At 37.7% G+C, this 20,017-nt stretch overlaps 1 protein-coding gene across 1 annotated transcript in view; it reads right to left on the bottom strand.

Annotated features, from left to right (window-relative positions):
* Positions 1 to 20,017, bottom strand: part of LOC100650279 (RNA polymerase II elongation factor Ell) — a 144,709-nt gene that overhangs the window by 123,107 nt on the left and 1,585 nt on the right. The window lies entirely within an intron of this gene.

Raw genomic sequence — 20,017 nt, 5'->3', positions numbered from 1 at the left:
TCGAACTACCTTCTCTTATTAAAACTTTTAAATGGAAGCACTATGCGCACTAATGAATGTGTCGACTAAATCAATAATCTCGAAAGTTTCTTAACTCGACTGGTTCAGCGTAATAGATGTAAAAAGCGAGTTCTACGAAATATATTACGCTACCGTTTTCGTGAAAATACATAAATATAAAAAAAAGAAAAAAGCCTACCTGCTCCTAGTCATCTACGTAACAAAATAAATCGAGCGGGAACAAAACTATTTGCCCGTACGTTTCTCAATGAAACGTTCCGATAGGCAATACGATTTGTATTTTGTTTACTCAATTTCAATTCCATGCAATCAGATTGAACTATATATACACAGGCTAAAGTTATCAGTGCATAAATGCCAAAATAAACAGCATATACAGTCTTTGTATCCATCGTATTGCTCGAGTAAGACTATACGTATGTAGTCCGTAATTCTCTCGTTAAGATACACCAACTAACCTACATTGCGTTTTCTAAACTTAAAACCACCCAAAGGCATTGTCACGTTAAAATTATAATCTATATATCGATATAGATATCGACAGATTTTTACGTGTTAGCGCGATAAGCGTTGAAAAATGATATCGGATGGAATATCAAGAACGACAATTCAGCCTCTAGTTGCGCGAAAAGCGCAGAATACATTTACTGGAAAAAAGGAACACGATAGAAAACTAGTTTATTGCCGTTTGGCGTAACAAGTATTTTATTATATGAACATTGAACTCGGTATACAATAAAATGAAATTCTAACAATAACTTATACGAGTTCGACCGCATAACGCGTGAATTTCATTCAGCCGATTATTTCAGCCATTGGTCTTTATGGATCCAGAAAGTATGGTATCTCGTATACGCGCTAAAATATCTATACTACGATTATTTTATAAAAAATATATTACACGCGAATTCATCGATAAATTCAGGAAAGATAAATGTATTCGATCAATTAAGAGAATAGCTTCTCGAATGTGCATAATTCTAATCAGGTTTTATCGCGTGCATCTCGTACCTTCGTAATATCTGATCGATACTTCGTGTTGATTATATAGTTATGAGACTGGATTTGCTATTAATTCAGGTTCCCAGTAATTTTCTACAATCGCAACGAATATCGAGCATCGAACAGAATCCACCCATCTGACGCATTAAAATTCTCCGCAGAGAATTCTCCAAGCAGTGTGTACCGAGACCACCAAAACCGCAGCTATTATTCTTTCAAAACGGTTTCATGATCCGGGGCAGCATTGAAAACCGACGAGGAGACTTCACGTTTGCGACGATAATATCGATGCGGCCCAATTTTACCAACCTTCATCGCCCGATGATCGCGCACCGTTAACACTCGATCGAACGAACCGTACGAGGCGCCACGGAAATAATTGGGATGGGTGGTAAAACTATTTCAGAGCATTCGCACGTTCAGAGCGTCCATAACGGGAAAATGCGTGATGCGGATCAGAACGAACCTTCTGGAAGGAAATTCGAATTAACTGTCTGGTATTTATGGATGAGATAGACACCTATCGCGCAATACGATTTCGTTTATGCGATGCTATCGCGGAAATCGATCTTTCAATGACTCGTTAACCACTTAAATCGCATTAACGAGGTATTTCATCTACTACGATCCTCTTTCATAGCCAATTTATGCTATGGAATTTCCGAACTTTTAAATTTCCCAATTGCCAAACTTGCAAGTTTGTTAATTTTCCAACTAGCGAATTGTAAATGAATTTGGAATTTTTAGAAATTTCTATCGTTCGAGGAACGATACTTTCAATTTGCGTACTTTTTACGCGTTATTACATTTGAAGTTGCCAATCTGCTGTTTTTCTTTCATACGGAAGGAACAACATTTATTTATTTATAAACGCTTAATAAGGTATTTCAACGTCGGACGAAAAAAGATTAATCGACAATGAGCCATCAAATCTCTCCTGTTTTTATGTCCTAAACATCTTCTTCCTGTGTTCGATAAATTCGCTGATTATTATCTGACACGACGTAACTATACGCTGTATAGAGTTGCATAAAAACGACCGCATAATTACGTTTCATCGGAAAATGAACGGACGTGTGTATACGAGAAATACGCGATCCGGTCAGAGAGAGGTCGTACGGCGTAACAAGCACGCTTTAAATCGATAATCGTAGCTCGATTAAAAGCAGTGCACTGTAACGCGTGTTAATTAAGTGTTTTAATTATCAGCGGCAGCCTATGACGCGACCAACCATGGATAGATAGTTCTTAGACCTTAAAGGTCACTTGAAAGGACAGTATTTTAAAAGAAAAAATAGAGTCCAGGTCAAAGCATTTTTTCACAAAGTGATTCTTTTTCAAAGAACCAGAGCTGTACAAAAAGCAATATCCAAAAATATTCGAATGGAATTTGTTCGCGGATATCGCAATTTATTCTTGTAAAAAAATGATCGAGAAAGCTCGTTTCTTGAGTTAGTTATTGATACCTAAACTATTTGTAATAATATTAAATACATTATAATATTAAATAATATTAAAATACAGGTACGAATTGAAGAAAAATGTATAATCGTTGGCACATGTAACGCGAGAAGCATGTAACATAGTTTGGGTTACGTTGCGCGAAATCCTCGATTACATCTAGTCATTCAATTAAGAATGACGAATTGTCACGATGAAAATCTCACGAATACCGCGAACTCGAATCGCGGATCACGTTTCCTCCGGGCACGTCCGATCTCTTCGACACGTTTCATAGATTCCCGCATACTCGTTATTTCCCATATTCTCCGTGGATTCGAAGTATAAATATTTAAAGTTATCGTAGATATCTTATTCCTGATACCGATAATGTGACTTAGATAGTTTTTAAATAGATCCAATAATATCTGCGTAATACTACGCGCCTATAAAACGAACTGCAATCTCGGCAAGTCACACATAAACAACTACATGATGGTGAAACACGTCGAATAAGAGATATAAGATATAAAATATAAAGATGTCGAAGCAAAGTTAACAGCTATAGACGTATCTAAAATTTTCATGCATCTGAAGGATCAATAAGGTATTTTTAGAAATTAATTATACACAAATTGTTTCAAACGATATCCATCAATTTCAAACGATCAAAACTATGGGCAAAACATCGCGTACGCAAATGTGAATATAATTTGATATTCGTACTACAAATATATTTCTCAATGCATATTTGCTATATACAATTCTTTCTTTTGCAATAATTTACGATATAATGTATAACTTGCTATTCACGATTCTCAGTTCTCAAAGCATATAATATTTTTCCCAACATTTTGCTCCAGGAAAAGGTACATTGACAATCGTCGCACTATTTTTTGATAGTTTTCCTCTTTCTTTTTTGTTTTTCAATATCTCTTTTCAATCCTCGGAGTACGAACGACCAACGGGTTCCTACGCAAGTGTATCGACCTTGAGACGAACGAATTTACGATATAATGTATAGCTTGCTATTCACGATTCTCAGTTCTCAAAGCATATAATATTTTTCCCAACATTTTGCTCCAGGAAAAGGTACATTGACAATCGTCGCACTATTTTTTGATAGTTTTCCTCGTTCTTTTGTGTTTTTCAGTATCTCTTTTCAATCCTCGGAGTACGAACGACCAACGGGTTCCTACGCAAGTGTATCGACCTTGAGACGAACTCTCACAGCAACCCAACGTCCTTAGAGAGAAAGGACGTCCCGCAGGCCTTCCTCGGAGAAAGCATTTGCTCGCTAAATAAATACACAACGCTCGTACTGTCTCAGCTATCGTGCAAGTATTAATGACATTTTCCCTTCACCGATTATTTGAATGCGCGGCCGATCGAGGAGACCTATGCTACGGTATAATTCTCACGTGAATCACTACTTTCGATCGGCTTTGGTCCTGCTCACCTCTTACAATCGATTACTCGATTTCCGCCTCTGTTCATCGGGATCCTATGCTCGAAAATACTTTCACCTATTGATCCAGTTACCACTCGATCGAAGTCTTCGTTCGATTCGCGTCCATGTTTCGCGCTTCTCGCTTAATTAATTTCGAAAGAACAGCAAATGGATCGTACGTATACGTATACGGTTCGATGAACGTCGATTTGAAATTTTTCGCTCTTTAGATTCATAATTATCGAACACGTCTCCTGAATCATTAATTATCCTCGGTATTTATTAAAAAGCGAAACTTACACTTTCTTGCGAAGCTTTTTCTTCTCCGATTGGATGTCTTACTTTACAAGTATGAATATTTCTACGATATAAGCGCGAAAACTATCAGAATACTTCAAACGACTAATCTATGATTTTTCCTGGTCCGAGTGATTTTTTGTAAAATATATCAATAGAAGTATCACACAGAAGGAACGTTTTTCACGATCTCGGAGAAAGACAGAATTTAGTCTCCCAAAAAGAGTTAGAATGTAAATAAAACAGCGGCAAATATGTAGAGCAGATCGATTTTCGTTGGAATCTCCGAGGATCGGTAGCGGCGTTTTCCTTAATCGCTACTGGAAACTAGCGTATCGATTTCCATTACATTGAAATTCACCGTGGCCTCGAGGACCATGCAATCTCGCGTTTTCCCCTGGTGCAGCTGCAAGGACGCTTCCTCGATGAAGTTTCAATCGCGTTACAGTTCTATCAAACCGCGCCAGATGGAGGCGAACGATGAAAAACAAGCGAGAAACGCCGATAACGAACGGAAGGAAGCGTGAATCGTCTGTTTCGAATTTCCTGGCACGGAGAAAAAATAAGGACGTAAAAATCAAACATAGGAACAGAGGAGAAACTTTAAGGAACGTAAGAGCAGTGGATACGGAATTTTCGGGATTTTTATGTGTCGTGGCTCGAATCATTTGAGCGTGTAGGATGATTATTGGCTTGGAATCGAGTCGAACGGACGAGAACAAGAGATGGCGGAAAATGAAAAACGAGGAGAACCCAAGTGGATCGGAAATAACGATTCGGTTGGAAAACGAGTTCCGACTGAAAGATGTTGATGTGGACTTCGTGGGTTTAAGTAGGTTACTCGGCGACATTATTTTTCTCGGAAGCTTGTTATTTACGTCTGCTGTGACATTCCTGTTTCTTACTTTGTATTCTTCCTCTTTCTTTATTTTTTACTCTTTTTTTTTGTGGAAGGTAATCCTGTTGACTTTTCTTCTTACACCATCCCTCTTGGAATTATTTAATGGACACAAATATTTCTACGCAAATTTTCTATTATTATCTTAGCGTTTGGTATTAAGAATCGTTCACAGATGGAACCGGTTATTTGTGATTCCACGATCAGCTTCTCAGAGTAATAATTTACTTCGCAAATCTAAATATAACTATCTTACGAAACACAGGATATAAGATACTCATATGGAACAATCAAAAACACTTTGGCAAACCACAAATTAAACACGAGCCTTTCTACGAATATTTATAAAATACCTACACTTGGAATACAAAAATAGGAATGTACGGATACGACCGAGTAACGCGGTAATTTCCAATCTACATATTCCCCAAGAAAATTGACTCTATTAAATCCCGAAGCCTTCGGATACCTACGACGTCTTACCTTAAAATGCAACAAGAATAGCTAGAGGAAAATTTCGTAATACGTCGTTCGCTTGACTTATCGTGTCTCCTAGAACAGTTTTCCTTTGACAAGATTTTACCAGGAAGACAAAACACGTAGATAGGAAAAACACGTTTCGCTCAGATCCGAAAAATTCGTGTTCTAAACCATAGGAGCGGGAGTGAGAAATTTTATGTACAGAGAACAGGGCCGTGCTTGTATCTGAACGAATATCTCTTTCGAGAGAGCGCAACTTTGCGACGGAGAAACAGTCTCGCAGAGAATAAAGAAGTCGCGGATCTTTTTCAGCGTGAGCACGAGCTTTACAACTGCATTCCACGCCGTGGCACTTGCACCTTTTTTACTGCGCTTTTACGCGGCGACTACGTGGAATTTATAGACACAAAGACCGCGGCCGATACAATGCAACGATGCTTCGACGTGCGTAAATAGTATATACGAGCCGGTCCACGCATTCCACGGATTATTTCGCGTGGCCTGCGTATAGTGACCGCACTACGCTTCGCGCGGACATTCGTCAAATTTATCGATGCGCATTTTTCCGATTCCTGGCCGTGTTTGTCCGCGGATACTCGCAGTTTGTGCGCTCGACCGAAACGAAACGATCCAGATCGATGAAGAAATTTGGAAATTGGCGATACAAAGATTGGAATGAAGACAAAGATGTTTTCCCAGTTAGAGTTTGCTCGCCATTAAAATAGAGAATTTAGTTCGTTGAACGAAACATTGAAACGAACGAAAACGTATCTCGCGTTGTCTATGTTCTGACGTATATCTCTTAGGATATTAAAAGAAGGTGATTTGAACTTGTATAAAATTTGTTTACGAAGAAATTAATTTTACCATGTTTTATTTGCTTTGACAAAGTTTCTTGGAGAATGTTTTCAAACGATACGAGTAGCTTCAGATTTTCGCTCTTGAAAATGATGTAGAATTTTAGGTCTTTTGACATAATCCTATAAGAAATCTATTAGAAAAATGTTCGAATGTTTAGGAATTTTTACGATTGAAGTTGTTTGGACGAGATATTTTTAAAAAATTCACTACCCAGAATATCTGACGATTGACGCAAACAAAGAAATTTATTTTCGACATATTTTTTACTTAAGCCGCAAGAGATAGGTAAGTCAATGTGTGCAATGTTTTTCCGAGTATGTTCGACGAGGAAACAGGGAAAACGCATCGAACCGTAAACGGCTCGATAGAAATTGATGTTCCTCGGTTTTCACGCGTGACTTGCACACAAAATAAAAATCATCGCGTTGAAAGAATGTATAAACAAAGGTATTCATCTATCGTGTACGTTCTATGAATAAATCTTCCAAATTGGCACCGTTGAATTCTTGCGGATGCCATCGGGTTTCTTATCGCCCAACGTCAACGGATTTTATAGAAATTTTATAGAAATTTTCCAGGTTGGGTAGAACTTTTGCGATATTCGTTCGAAAGATATTCTGCAAATATGTAACAATTTATGCCCTTAAAACCGCGTATATGAAAACTGATAAACTAAAAACGAGTAAACTGGTATATGAAACACATAAAAAATTCTAATAATTAAATATCGAAGAATCTTTGAAAAAAAAAAAAAAAATACCAAAGTACATTCCCGTTTGCTACAAATTTTTCGAGAAAAATATCTATAAAAATCGTTCTCAATTTATTTATCCACGAATTTATTACCTGTTCAAAAAGCAAATAATTTTTGCAAACGCGAAATTGATTCGAATACGAAATAAATTCAAAGTCTCGACTAACTTCAAAAAAATAAAAAGAAAAAAGAATTGAAAATTGTTACTGACAAAGATAATCCGAATCTGATGAAATTAATCTGACGATAGAAGACAGTAATTTATCTCGACAGCAATTAACCAATTTAAAAATCATTTTCACGGGAATTCAGTTACATTATCTTCCGCAAATACCCATTGTTCAAGACACATTTATTGTTGTTCTACTCGTGTACGAATCGATTCCAGTGAATTTACGCGTGCCCAGTGAGAATACCCTGAACAGAACGGTTCGATGGAACACAAATCGTCGCATGAATACCATTCCCGCGGTAGCGAAACTCGATTTCTCCGGCTCTCATCGAAATTCGTGGACGGTGAAAACGCTACCGGCTATTGGTCATGGTGGTTTCGTTGAGGATACAATTCGTCGGGCACAGCACACGAATCTATTCCAACTCGGATGATTATCGCGAATAATAAGAGCCAATCGATCTGCAGTTATCGGGCTCCTCTTATCTTTTTTAACGAAAAAATACAAATATCTTTTGGAATTAATAAATTTACGCCTCTTCGCGATACCAAATACAGTCAATTTAATTCTAAATACGAATTTATCGTTTCGACGTTTCGTCACATCGTTTTTATTTCGAGCGTTGCTCTAGTGTGAAGAATGAACAAAATATCGTTTTTGTTAATTATTAAAATTATGATATTGTACTTGTAGGATAATGCGATAACTTTGAATACTCGAAAAAGCATAACATTAGAAATTATAAATAACTAACAAAGTGCATAAATGAATAAATGCGTGTAATCGTGAATTGATAGTTAGTAGTCGTTTGTAACTTTGATCTTTGTCAATCGTTGAAAACATGTACTTTTTATTTTTCACAACATCATCCGAGCCTCTCATTTGGCGAGTGGCGTAAGCTCAATTCAGTGGCGTAGTAGCATTCAGTGGCGTAAGATTTTATTCACTTGTCAACCAAGTGGCCCATTTTATCGTATATTAGCGTTAGTAGAAATTTTACGTGTAAGCGAAATTCGTATGCAGAGTGAAGGAAATCTCGAATAAATTATATTCTATCCCCGTTCTAATTATCATACGTACGTCGAACGTCTGTACAGATTTATTGGATTGGCAACTAAATGATTGCGGATTTTGTCATTAGGTAGTATCGACGAAATCCGCAATCTCTTAGTTGTCAACCCAATAGAAACCCACATTACGTTATCTTCAACCTGTTATTCCATTTTATTTATGCTAATGTCCTGTAAAGTATCACTACACGAAACCATATATTTTCTTATCTTTTCCTTGCTTTGCTTCATTCTACGTAAACAAACTATTTTTATCGCGTTACTTTGATCGATCCAAGTCTGAAAGTAAAGTAGAAAGTTGGTACATGTACAGCACAGAGTATCTTCGTATTCGACTTTCATTCATATTTTTTGGCGATTCAAAGCAAGTTGAGCAAAATCGTTCGAGGAACCCGAATAAGAAAGAAAGGTCAGACAATGTACGCGAAATTGAATAAAATGAATATCGAAAGATGGAAAAGAAAGATACCGTGGCCCCTAAGAAAGAGACTGGCCCTTATTTCTATGCGAATCTCGTTGAATGCATGTGAAACAGGCAGGTGGAAGCTATGCTTCGTTTCCAAAGTAGGTATCGTTTTAGGCGATTCAGGTCGAACAAACGAACTTGACGAGCAACTTCACTTTCTATCGTTATTCGATACAATTTAAGCGCTCGGTTCACCTTTTAGCCACGCGTAACGGTATCTTGATACCAATTTATTCAGTGAGAATTTCCAATGAGGATACATAGCTTTCGGTAAATTGGAATAACTCGACAGGTTGGGAATTATATTATGAAAATATTTGTCTCTATCTTTCGCTATGATATAGGACGATATTTGAAGATATTTCTTTTTATTTTAATTTATTACACTGTAAATGTAGGACAATTTCCGAACTTTTGTTTATGTATTTAATTGATTTTATATCGTTGAATTTGGTTTAGAAACTTTCCCTATTTATATAGTTGCTATTATACAATTGTTCGAATTATAAAAAATAATTTCTCTATTGCTGACAAATTTGCTAATAAAACTTGAAGCAAATGCAACGATATCTTTGTTCGATAAAATGGAACATTCAAGAAATGAAAATATCGAAACTTTTAAATATCTACAGCTTCTCTGTTTAATAAGAATGATGTAACTGTAGATGTAATATATGATACAGATATCCGCTTACTTTCATCCTTTTATCTTTTTATGCACTTACCTCGACATGGTACAGTAATAGATTACTACACACGTCCTTTCAAGGTTAATAACAACAATCGCATAATCAGATTATCGACGATACATCATACTTTAAAACCCGTAACACCCTAATGCTCCTAGAATTTTACATGAAATCCTTCACTCTACCGCTTCCAACTAAAATTACAAATTTACTAAAACGAACCAAGAAATTTGTTCGATCCTAAATCACGAATATTTATAAAATCCATGGCATTCTGCAGAGTTTTATCATTACTCTATGTCTCGTTAATAATCTAACGTATTATTTGCGAATAATTTAATATCATTTGTAACCGATGAAAGCTGTAGCAACGCGAAAAAGTTGCAAATTACAATTGACTTTTTTTTCGAAAATTCTTGCAAAAATTCTCAACAATTTCTATCAAGTTCTCTTCGCCCATCTACATAGAGATTTTTAAACTTTTACGAATCGTCGACGAGTCAACGTCAATATCAAGCAAACGCAATTCGAATCCAAAGAACAACTTAATATCGCTCGATCTGCATCGATTTTGTTTAATTGCGTAACGACCACACGTAACGATGATTCCTCGCGTGTATTTCGCGTTTGAATAAATTTGCATGGCGCGTCATGAAGTCCCCAAGCGTCTCATTTCCTTTTCCGAATCTCTGATTATTCGCTGTCGACGATCGTTCGTTTTCGACGACCGACAATCTGCACGCGCGTTCTCGTCGACGCACGCTCTAAATTAACAACTGTGTCACCGATCAAAGTTGATTTCTGCAAACAATCGGCGAACTAACGTCTAGTAGAAGATTCGATCTGTCTCATTTGCGATGCCGAGCAAATAAAAAGCATTGATCCGCTAAATCTATTGGGGGCTTCCACGTTAATACGAACATGATACGATAATTCGAGCGAAATTGAGATTTATTTTATATACTTTTATACTTTATTTTTATTACTTATATATACGTTTCTCCGTGTAACCGTGATTATACTTATAAAAATTCCTCGTAAGAGGACATTGTACATACATACTTGACATTCTTGTAAGTACAAATATATGTAAATTCAGATTGAACGCTTGTTTTCCACCAAGGATATGTGTGTATACCTACAGGACGAATCGCTTAATTCTATTATTTTAACCTTTTCTTTGTGAGAAAGTCAGTCGAGTGGCTGTCGAAGCTATGACTATGCAAAGCGCTACTCATACGTATAACGTATACCAATGATAAAATTATAGTAAAATATCGCATACGTACGTATGATACATATTAACAAAAAAAAAAGTACGTACGTATGCTACGTTCATTAAACATAATATAACGATTTAATTTAGATAATAATTATAATCAACCATATATGTATCTGCGTACATTTTATATCGTAATTCGAAATATCATCGAATAACGAATATAAAATTATTAAAAAACGGGGATTCCAAATCTATTAATTATTGAGATATTCTTTGAAGGCTTAAAATATCGACTAATAGCGCAAGTGTAAATGAGATGCCGAACGAGTATGAATAATATGCGTGACGAGCGTGTTCGATGATTTGCGAAAAATTTCATTCATTAAATGCCTTTCTCTTATCTCGGTAGTTATTGGCATTCGAACTCGTCCACGTTAATAGCGTTCTTTACTCTACGATATTCTACTTAGCTGGAAAATTAATTTCGCTAAGAAAACCTATGTTCTAGCGTTGTATGTCTTATTTTATCGAACCTTAATTTTCATACTCATGTGGCGACACTCGACCTCGGAAATTTCCAACGGCTAACGACTTCGCGGTACAAAGCGCTTTATCTTTAAAGCGCTATGCCAACAAGCCTAATGTGCCATCGATATCCCTACGGCTCTTTCGCCGAATCTTCGGGAGAACGCATACGTGGCAACCGTCGCGGACTTGTAACAAACGCGCGCGATATCGAGGGCCAACAAAGAAAAGAATCGGCGTGGCTTTTGAATCAAAGAAAATCAATCTGGCCCAAGCTGCGAAGTGCGAAGGATTACGCGAAGCAAACATAGAGAGACGAGTAGTCGACTCCTGATAGCCAGTGTTAAGCGTTATTAGTTATCAAGCGTTGTTAATCGTTATTTGTTATTAGTTGTCAAAAGTTTAATAAACGTTATTGTTAAAAATCAGGAGTATTTCTTGTGTGCGCAATCACGACATATGTCACCTCGCTCAATTTTGATCTTGACGATTATCTTTTATCAATTCTACTATCTGATAGCTTCCCGGGCACGTTATGGCAAATAAATCTGGTTATTTTTAAATTCAACTGGTTAAATCTATCATTTAGAACGCGTTAAGTTAATTGATTCATATTGGTACAGATTTTTCTCAAAAGAATTTCCTATATGGTTTTACGTACACGATGTTTCATACATATGTAGATACATATATGTGCGATTGAACTGTATTATGCGTTTATACATTCATAGCGCGATTAGAAAGGAAGCAATGCACTCTAACACGTAACACGTCTGTTTTAATAAAACTCGAAGGATGTTGTTGCAGAAGATTCTCATTCGTTTATCGTCATTACGAATGCATTGCGTGTTTCGATATGTATAGTCAGATTCCTCGAAGTCGATACTCGATTTAAGTAGCCTTAAACCAGTACATATCGTTAAATGCTTTTCTTCCATATCCATATTAACCAGTTGAATTTAAAAATAGCCAGATTATTATAACAAGACATTTCTATTCGTATGCCACTTACAAGTCGAAACTGATAAAAATGGCAGATGTTCTTTTTTTAGAAAATGATCAATTTAACTCGTAATTCAAATAGGGAGATCTCCAGCGAGAGTATAAATTCTTTCTAAGAATATACAAATAACAGTTCGTTCATCGATTCTAACTCTATCGTACCTATTAATAAAATTTACGAAGAGAAGATCGACTGAAAAATCTAAAAACTAATTCCCTCGATATTCACATGATTCATTCTCATCCTACGCGATCCGTCAAACCTAAATAGGGAAAAAAGGGGGGGAAAGCAAAGAAAGAAGAAGAGAAAAAAAGAAAAAAGGCAGAAAATCGTTTCTCCAACGATTCTGATACAAAGAAACTAACGAGAAAAAGAGGACCAAAAGATCGGTTCGTTGGAAGACACTTTCAAGGCTCTCGACCGTTGACATTATTTCTTGAAATATGTACTCCTCCTGAGATTCATCTCGGCCGCTCACTTTCACTTGCCGCAATTTGCCGCGGATCGCTAGTCGAACTCTAGATTCACCGATTCCATGGTATCCCGTAGCGTGTGGCCGTGCGTAAGTAAGCGGACACGTGCTCCTTCTCCTTTACGCAGTAACGACACTGACACGCGCGTAATTACATTCATGTCCGGGTCGCGTTCCGTGCATGCGCCACGGCGTCGTTAAACTTCGCGCTTCGACCGCGGATAGTGTTACCTAATCGCGGGTCTGATAAGCGTGGCCTCGTCGAACGATCAACATGACGAGGACAATTCCAGGCGAAAGGGGAAAGTTGAAGGAACAAGCTTCGGTACCATTCGACAGAGAAATCGATGTATCGAAAGGAGAGAATTAAGGAGAAAAGTGTTCCCTTTTTTTTTCTTTTTGTACCGACGAATTTATTAATGTTAGAGGAAAGATAATTGTTGTAGAGGAAGGTTATTCGTTGGAGAAAAGTGACATGTTTGTATATGGTTATTGCATGTTAACAGTAGAGTAACCGCAGTCGTTAATGTGTTTTTAAATATACTATACATAAATAATTATAATAAAGATCGATGAAAGTAGAATAGCTTACTGTACGTGTATGATCAAGTTTCGATATAAATAAAAATTAATATCGACTTTGTTAGGAGCATCGACATATTATTAATATGTAGCCACAAAGAAAATAAAAGAAGGAGATTTGATATTCGTAATTTTTATAGATATATAAATATGTATATAATTATATGTACATTACATGCTAAACATCAGGTCGATTAGAAATTTTCTGAAAATTACGATTATATCTTCCATAAAAGCTACATTTACCATCCTTTTCTTCTGTTGAGGGTGGCCGTGAGTGAGTTATCGTTGTAGTAGTTGGGCCTGGTCCGCTGTAGTTGTCACTGGGGCCGTAGATGTCGCTGCCGGGGTACTGCTGATTTTTCCTCCGTTTTTTTGGTGCGGGGAGTAAAATCGGACTCCAGTCGCCGGGATTCGAACCCGGGTTCCGAACGTCCGCAACCTAAGACGTTAACCACTGCGCTGCCGTCGTTTTTTTTTTTATCTTTGTTTATTAATTCCAGGTTTTTTACATATTTTTTTACATCATTTTTTTTCCAGAATAAACGCTGGATTCTAATTGTAAGGTGGTACAGGCAAGAGTACCGATACGCGACGGTACGACGTAGCCATGCATTATTACATTCTTTTCTCTCTTTTTTTTTTTTTTTTTTTTGAGATTATTAATGTTAAATAAAATAAAATTAAGCCGCTGTTGCGCTGTGCTTATGTACGATATTTTAATTTATGTCCTGAAAGCCTGGGCGCAAAAACAGGACAGTTCGCTAGCCTATTAGGAGGGGCTGGGAGGGGATGGACTGGGAGGGGTGTTCTGTGGGATTAGTATAATATTTGTTTATCTATTTACATATTTACATATTTACATATTTACACTTTTATTCGGTGAGCGTTGCCGTTCTGTGGCTCTTTATCTTGTTGTTTTTTGTTGTGGATTCCGTATCCACCAATATTTTTTTGTGTTTTTTCTGTGTTTGTCTTCTGTGTCCTTTTGGGGGAGGGCCATGTTGTATCTCCACCTAGTGTCTGCCGTGCGGCCATCTAGGTTTTCCTCGTATTGAATAGATTTCATTCCTATTTTCCTTTGCATATGATAAATTATGGGTATGTTGTTTTGGTCTTGGAGATAGTTTCTTTCGTCTAGGTATAGAAAGGCTTCGGGGGGGATGTAGCCTGTTAACAGAGTGTTTTTGAAGTATGCGTCGTTTGGGTATAAGCAGCCGAAGATTAGGCTGTTTTCTTTGATCTTCGCGGCTTGCGAGAAGTGATTTCTCGTTAGTTTTAGGATGTGACAGTCGATGCGGTGGATGTTGGCTAAGTCGTATATTTTTTTGTTTTTTACATATTTTCTGTATCCGCTGTGTTCTGATCTGTAAATGCTCAGGCAAGCTCTGATGCATTTTCTTTCAAATATGCGAATTTTTTCCATTATTGACGCTGGTATGTTGTACCATATTGGGCAGCCGTAGGTTATAATGGGTCTTATTAGCGATTGTTAACACATGATTTTTACTTTGCTATCGAGAAGTCTGGAATAAAACAGCCTTTTTGTATTCCAAAAAGCTTTGCTGGCTTTGGAGAGTTGGATTTCGATGTGTTGCTTATAATTTAGTTTTTCATCTATGTTTATTCCTAGGTATTTTACGCAATTTTTGTGTGGTATGAGGTTCTCTTCGTTTGCTTTTTCTTTTAGGCGGAATTTCCTGACTTGTTCCCTTTCTGCTGGGCCGATTTTGCTTGTCATGGGTCTGAATAGTATGGTTTCGCATTTGCTTGCGTTAATTTTTAGTTTCCATGTATGATAGTAATCGCTGATTTTGTTAAAGAGTTCTTGCAGTTCTGTTCTTATCGTTTTGGTTTTGCGGCCTGTTACGTAGATGATTAGGTCATCCGCGAAGGCTATGGAGCGTTTGTGTGTGGATGTGTTGAGGTTAAAGAGGTTTAGTAAGTCGTTATTGTAGATGCTGAAGAGTAGCGGGGAATTTACTGTTCCTTGTTGCAGGTCGTTCTCTATGGAGAATTCTTTGCTTGAAGTGTGCGAGCCGTCGGTCATTATGAAAGTTTTGTTTGTTACCATGTCCCATACTATTTTGATTAGGTATTCGGGGAAGTTCTTTTTAATCATTTTATAAATGAGCCCTGGGATCCAGACGGTGTCGAAGGCTTCTTCGATGTCTATTAGGCAGGCGGCTACTCGCTGGTTTGCGTTAAGTGCCCAGCAGATATCCGACGTAAGTTTGTTTATTGCGTGGATTGTGGAGTGTTTGTGGCGGAAGCCGAATTGGTTTTCCGGGATTATCTTATTTTTTGAGCAGAAGGCTGCTAGGGGGTTGTTTATGATCATTTCGTATACTTTGCTTATGTTGGGGAGGAGGCTTATGGGTCGTAGGTTTGCAGGTGATGAGCCGTCTTTATTTTTTTTTGTAATGGCTATGAGTTTGGCTTTTTTCCATTCTTTGGGGAAGTACGTGTTGTTTAGTGCATTATTAAACAGTACTGTGTAGTACCATTTTATTTTGTTTGGTAGGACTGCGCTGCCGTCGTCCGACACTAGTTAGTGTCGAGTGGTGGTATTTGGCTTGTCGAGTGCCGCCACAGTACCCCCTTACCAGAGATAACGTTATAATTTTTAATGTAGTAAAGCGTCAGCCGATTGTTGTCAAGAGCCCGTGCCGACGTTGCGCGATGTCTCCGATGTGGCGGTGGATCCTGTCGGTACGGTGTGCACGGTTGTAGGCCTCTGTCCTTCGCAGTCGTCTCGTGCCCAGTCACCTGTTTATTTGCGCGCCCGTTTGGAGGTGAGGTGTCGAGGTTTTTACTGAAGGAAGAGCCGCTGCTCCGTGTTCGTCATAGCGGAAGATCCAGCTTGCCACAGACTTAGATTCGCGATGATAGAAGGCTCGGTAGTGCTATCACGGTCACACCTCAGTTTTTGCTGTCGATCACGTCGGGGTCACCAATGTTGAGGGTGGCCGTGAGTGAGTTATAGTTGTAGTAGTTGGGCCTGGTCCGCTGTAGTTGTCACTGGGGCCGTAGATGTCGCTGCCGGGGTACTGCTGATTTTTCCTCCGTTTTTTTGGTGCCTGGGAGTAAAATCGGACTCCGGTCGCCGGGATTCGAACCCGGGTTCCGAACGTTCGCAACCTAAGACGTTAACCACTGCGCTGCCGTCGTCCGACACTAGTTAGTGTCGAGTGGTGGTATTTGGCTTGTCGAGTGCCGCCACACTTCCAATATTTTATACAGGTTCCTCTTGATATATTTCTACAAATATTTCCCTCTCTACGGAATTAATTTTCCTCAAGCGCTAGAAACTAGAGGCATCTAATTATTTGGAACAACCGGTAGCTTTACTTTGTATTAATGCGAGGTTGTAAGAAAACGATTGGCCGGTGAATACGCTCGGCAACCGGTTAATACCAGGGACCATTTTACGACACCTTGATTCGAATCACGCTCAGAGGCAATACTTATTCTTGGTTTGTAAAATTTCCAGCCGTCGGCGCGGCCTGTTCCCCCGGATCGTTATTCAAGTTTCGAGGAACAGCTGTGCTACTCAAAGAGGGCCCCACGCCTCTTTTCTTATGGGGTTGGGTGCCACGTACCCGAACCAAACTGGCCTCTGGGAGAGTTTAGCCCGGAAGGCCTGTGAATCTTACGACGCTTTTTAAAGAACCCTGGCACATACATTCTCCCTTAACCCATACTCCTTTTCCCTAGTCCAGAAGCATCAGCTCAACAAAATAGCCTGAGACTACAATAAGAGACTGCCATTTTTATAAGGCGAGCATTTAAATGTAAAATCTGAGCGATCGAATAATTTTGAAACTTAATTACGATCCAGTAATTTTCTATAAATAATAACGAGGGGTTTTTTTAGAAAACAGCGAGTCAATATTTTTGCCTTAGTCGAAGAGGAAATTGAAATTTCAAGATTTCCAACGTATCTTCTTGTATTCCGGGGTTTACCTTAATAACTACCTAACAAATTAGTAATTACTGCTAATTACCTAATTAACGAAGGGATTTTTCACGAAGCCACGAATTAGAAATTTAATGTCAGTCGAAAATGAGATGAGATTTTAGAAAAGAAATACAAATTTGGCGTTTTTGAAACTTAATTGCGTTGAAATATCGAATACTCTCAGGCAATGCAAATCCGCTACTTTGCTTTCACTATTTAAATTTAACTCCGTGTTTTAACATTTTCGATAACAACCCCAACTCAGGCATAATTCCTCCAACTTTCAAATAAAGCTATCATTTAAACTAAAAAGCGAATCTAACTACGAAAAATCTAGCTTAAAGTCTGATTTATCCAATTAATTTATCCAATAATCCGTAATAAATAAAAATTTATCCAACTGTATAAAAGAAGGTTGACTAACGTTGGTGACGAAGTTTCTCATTAACGCACAAAGTCTCCGTTCTGTTACCTATTGTTCGTAACACCGTTTCTTTTATCGTCCTCCTCTAGCCGTTTCCATTTCCCTGCTCAATAGCGTGTCCTCAACCATAAGTGTGGGAGACTTGGCCGCAGTATTATGCAACTACGCCCGAATCAGGCAGATTCGAACACGTGCCACGTTTCTGCGTCCCATCGTGCCTTTCTCTATTCGATCGAACGACTCGTCTCCTTGGTCATTTCGTTCGAGACCGTTCCATTTTCCACCAACCAAAACCATATGGCACAATAATTCACTAATTATGTAATATCGGTAAATGGAAACAGTTAGAAATTGTAGATCATAGATTTTTCTTTTACAGATAAAAGATCTCTGTGATCCTATATTGAGAACTTTTAGTTTTTTATCGAAATCGGTTAGAAAAAAAAACATTATAGAAACATCTTATTAAGCGTTAAAAAAAGAATAAAACACCTCACAGTTACCAATTGATTAAAAGTAAATAAACTTAAGCAATATTAAGAATGTAAATATAATTCAGCTCAATATAGGATCGCAATTTGTTTATAAAAAAGAAAAAGATAATAATAATAAAATTCAACAAATGAACAATGCAACTTCGTCGAAATCGTTTCAATTCGCTATAAATTCGCGGAATCGATGGAGCTAATTAAAATAAATTAGGTTATTATTGGCGCTGCAATCAATTATCCAAATCTCGAAATGTTACGCTGAAATTACATCAATGAATATCGAAAAGCAAATATTTATCCGCGGGAAAGGACACGCTCTGAGTAAGTTTATGGCGGCCAACGAGCATAATATAATCGCTTCCTGATGTGGAACGAATAAACGCTTTACAGCATTCCGATCGCAATTTCGCGGATTCTTCGTGCACACTATTACTGCTTATAGGCCTTCAGGTCGTTTGCGTCTACGAAGCAAAATTTCATCTTAAATACAAAGTCGAATTAATTATTTCGCATTTCTGTCTCAACTAATCATTTTAATTTCTTTTCTTCGAAAAGATAATCTAATTACGAGACGTTCGTTGCGAACGAAAATACAAGGAATGAAATTAATAAAATAATATTTTCTATTTCAATTATGCGCAGAGTTGTTAATCAATGAGCGATCATGAAAAAGCTCAGAAGTCGAAGATAATTTATTTCAATGTACAACAATTTTGATTTATAACTTGTAGAAAAATTTAAAAATGAAAATATTCAACTTATAAGGGAAACACAACATATGAATCTCAAACGAGTGACGTACTCGATTGGCGAAGAAAATGTTGGATAATATATAGTTACACGCGTTAACATCACGAAACGTCGTAGTTTTCCTAGTCGGAGATAAAGAAAACACGAAAATAATCTACTATTCGACCAACGCATCGACGATAAATCGTCGAACTCATAAACGACAAGGGTAACATATGGAAAGAGAAGATTCGTATTCTAGTTTAACAGCTTGAAAGATTTGTCGTGCAATTGACGTGAATTGGATTTTGAAGCGCAAAATTACTCCTGAAATTGCGTTAATCGAGTCGAATCTCGAACACGTTTAAAAAACGCGCGATCGAAAGCTACGAGGAACCTGTGGCAAACTGTGAATCATGCAAAACTCGCATGCCAGACATTTTCACGTCATCATCTTTTATTTCGCCCGTTTGATCCAATTTTTGCTTTACAAGTCTATGTACATATTAATAATACGTGTGTGTCAAAGCGTTACATGCATATTGCAACGCAATCTGCTTTAGCATCGATGTATTTTGACGAAAGGCATACGCCCCTTCGACGACTTTACTTTCGAATCTCGTCCAAGAGGTTGGAATACTTATGTCAGGTGGTGCAAGAATCGTCGAAGTTGTGACGATATTTTTTGTAATCGTAGCGACATGCTCGCGTCTCGTTTTTCTATTCTCTATTTTCTTGTTTTTATACACTAAACAATTGCTACGAAACAGGTAAATATGGATGCAATGTCTTACGAAGAACACAGATGGTGGTCAAACATAACCTCTACGAAAGCACGAAATACCGTCGATTAGCGAGGCGAAACATATTCCAAGATATTGGTTACGATAATATCGGGCAGAGATAAAGAAAATCGAAAGAAAAATGTACTACACGTTTCGCATTACCGTAAATGGAAGAGATGATTAATCGATTTTCACGTTTTGCAAAAACGTAATGCTATTGGC

This window comes from Bombus terrestris, chromosome 6 (assembly GCF_910591885.1).
Source record: "Bombus terrestris chromosome 6, iyBomTerr1.2, whole genome shotgun sequence".
NCBI lineage: Eukaryota > Metazoa > Arthropoda > Insecta > Hymenoptera > Apidae > Bombus > Bombus terrestris.
This window is presented reverse-complemented; position numbering and strand designations above follow the sequence as displayed.